We start from the raw sequence: 3,461 nt of genomic DNA, 5'->3' as shown, positions 1-3,461 counted from the left end.
CATTTCTATGTTATTCAACCTAAAGCTAAATATTTACACATGTTTGGTACTATTGAAAGTGTATTAATATACTTATCGAACCTTATCTATTTTGAGGTGTCTGCTTTGTAACTTTGAAAATTTTAACTAAGTGCCTTAAGAGGCTAGAAGTGGTTCTTCTATTAAACTTAGCGAGCCTAAAAGGCGGTATGAAGCCTGAAAAGGCGGTGAGCTCTCATTGGAGTGTGCTTAGGAAGGTTAGAATTAGCTCACTCATTTATCAAAGAGGTACATTGTAAGCTCGAAATTATATAGGGTTTTTCTATATATTTTTACCACCTTTTGACTTAATAAATATGTTAATCTTGAGTAATTGTTATTAAAATAAATGAATTTTACTTAATTATTAATATTAGACATGAATTTATAAAATATGTGAAATTATGCTTAATTACATGATTTTTGTACATAATTTATATTATTTTCATGTTAAATATTAATATGTGAATTTTCACTATGCAGGTGGACCATGGAAGATGTGATTAACATAAATGATGCATAGACATGCACAAATCCACTGCATTTGGATGGCAAGACCATGCAAAACTGGGTTTTAAAGGTGTTAATTTGACCCAGTAGAAGAATGTGTTAAAAGATGGACATGTCTAATTACTTATTGGACTAAGAAACTGTTCAACAAGGAGTCAAGCCCAATTTTTGGCACAAGCAAATGGTTGCCAAAAAATAAGCTTTGGGATATTTTTTTAGAGGTCCCCGTAGTTGGAAAGACATAAAAAATTAGCACACAAGTTCACCCTTTGAAACCGTCCACCTTATGGCTATTAATATCATTGTTTTGAATTCAAAAACAAGCAACCAAGTCATCCTCTTTTCCAAAATTTGTGGCTGGCCATATATGAGAGAAAAGAGAGGGATTTTGAATTCTATTTTTAGCAAACTCTACCATTACCTTCACCTATAAATACCATATACCTTTCCATTTCTCAAATCATCCTTCATCCCTCAACACTTATCTTTCATTCATTCTCTCTTCCATTTCCTTATTCTTTTCCCTTGCATAGCCATCCAATAGCCATCCATCTCCCTTCCATTCTTTAGCCAACAATGACTTTGTCAAGATCTTTTTTTGGTTGGCCACATTAGGAAACCCTTAGCAAAAGGAGCATCGAGCAGAACAGAGGAACACATCAGTCAGAAAAGATCCGAAAGGCTACTGAACTGAATTAGAGTTTACTCTTTCCTCTTGTTTTTTAATTTACTTATGTTTTCTATGTGTTTATTGTTTTTAACATCAACGATGATATTTTAAATCCTATTTTCTAGGATGATTATGTTAATTCAATAAGATTTATTTGATTCATGTTTAACATGTTTGTGCCTCAGTCGATCATGTTTTCAATTAAAATCCAAATGTTTTTCATTCATACGTGATTGGTTGCATTAAGATTAGTTGAGTGATCCTAACCAGATGACGGCTAGTAGACGCATAATCGAAAAGTGCAATGCTCAATTTAGATAATGAAACCTGACTAAATTAGACGTTCATAATATCTTTAGTTAGCTCTATTATCTTACACAGTTTTTAAGTTTATGTGATTAAACTATTGCAAACGTAAATGTCCCTGTGGCCTCCCAAAAATACTAAGAAACCCTTAGTTTAATATGATTAGTAAAATGCATATTTCACTAAGTAAAATATTCCGATAGGACTTAATTTGGTTTCCAAACTCATGAAAGATTGAGTTACCATGGAATGTTTTCCGAATATTGTTAAGCATGATGAAAATGAATTGAGTTGATTAATATAATTATCCTAGCCTATTTTATGTTGATTGTTTTTGTTGATAAAGCCATTCATTCATACATTTAGATTATTTGCATACTTAGTTAAAAATTGCATTGGGGGTCACTTTTTGCATTTAGTTAATTTAATCATCACTATCCAAAATTATTGAGTTTTTATATCAAATTGTGATTTATAATTTTGCAATTAGTCGATTAACATACACAGTCTCTATGGAGATGATAACTCATTTTACTTATTACTTGAACGACTATGTACACTTGTGCATATAATTTGTTACAACTTTTTGGAGTTGTTGCCGGGGACTGTTGCCTTAATCATTCTTTGTGAAATTATTTTTGTAGTTTGGTTATTTTTCTAACATTACTAATTTATACTTTATTTGTGATTTATTTATTAGGTGTTTGTGAGCATAGATCGAGTCATCGATTTATTACCTATAAACCCTGAAATCGAGCAAATATTTAGACAAAGAAGACACAAGAGATTTGTTCAAGAACAAGTTGAGATGGACCTTGGAAATCAAAATGATGGACAAGGTAATGGAGTCAATCATGTGCACAATCCAATCTTTATTGTTGATGATAGGGATCGTGCCATAAGACAACATGCTGTGCCACTCTTCAATGAAATAAATCTGGGAATCAGGAGGTCGAATATTGAGGCACCCCAATTCAAATTGAAATCAGTGATGTTTCAAATGCTCCAAATGGTGGGCCAGTTCAGTCGTATGCCCACGAAAGATCCACATATTCACCTTCAATTATTCATGAAGGTGGGTGATTTGTTTAAGATAGCTGGTGTGACTGAATATGCTTTAAGGTTGAAGTTGTTTCCATACTCATTGTGAGATCAATCATGAGCGTGGCTAAATTCATTGCCACCAAGTTTAATATCTAACTTGGCAAAAGTTAGCAGAAAGGTTTTTGGTAAAGTATTTTCCATCGAGCAAGAATGAAAAGTTGCGAAATGAGATAACTAGTTTCTAACAATTGGATGATGAATCCTTATATGAGGCATGAGAATGATTCAAGGAATGGTGCGATTAATGAAGACGTTTTATAACGGTCTCAATGCACATACAAGATTAATGGTAGATGCTTCTACGAATGGTGCGATTTTGTTTAAGTCTTATAATGGGGCTTACAAGATCATCGAAAGGATCACTAGCAACAATTACCAATGGCCGACAAATCGAGCAGTTTCTGAAAGATGAGTAGTTGGAGTGCTTGAAGTGGACCTACTGACTTCACTCTTTACTCAGGTATCTTCTATTTCCTCAATGTTGAAACACTTTACCACAAATGGTTTGAATAATTTTACAACTCAATCATCAAGTCAATATGATGTTTTTTCCTGTATGTATTGTGGGGATGATCATTCTTTCAAGAATTACCCTTCAAACCTTGAGTCTGTTTGTTATGTAAGGAATCAGTATCAAAATAGAAGTGAATAAGGGCCACGGTCCAACTTTTACAATCCTTCGTGGTGGAATCATCCGAACTTTTCCTAAAGTAACCAAGGAAATTAACCAAACAACCATATGCAACATAGACCCAATAAATCCCAAGGGTTTAACCAACAAGCTCTAAAACCACCTCAAGTTGAGTCATCAAATAGTTTAGAGGGCTTGTTGAAAGCGTACATGGCGAAAAAT

At 33.4% G+C, this 3,461-nt stretch overlaps 1 pseudogene; it reads right to left on the bottom strand.

Moving 5' to 3' along the window:
• Positions 1-2,763: 2,763 nt before the first annotated feature.
• LOC121208881 (uncharacterized) lies at positions 2,764-2,862 on the bottom strand (annotated as a pseudogene).
• Positions 2,863-3,461: the final 599 nt, after the last annotated feature.

The sequence above is a fragment of the Gossypium hirsutum genome, chromosome A10, assembly GCF_007990345.1.
Source record: "Gossypium hirsutum isolate 1008001.06 chromosome A10, Gossypium_hirsutum_v2.1, whole genome shotgun sequence".
In the NCBI taxonomy this organism is placed as follows: domain Eukaryota; kingdom Viridiplantae; phylum Streptophyta; class Magnoliopsida; order Malvales; family Malvaceae; genus Gossypium; species Gossypium hirsutum.
Note: the sequence above shows the minus strand (reverse complement) of the source record. Positions and strands in the feature narration are given on the sequence as shown.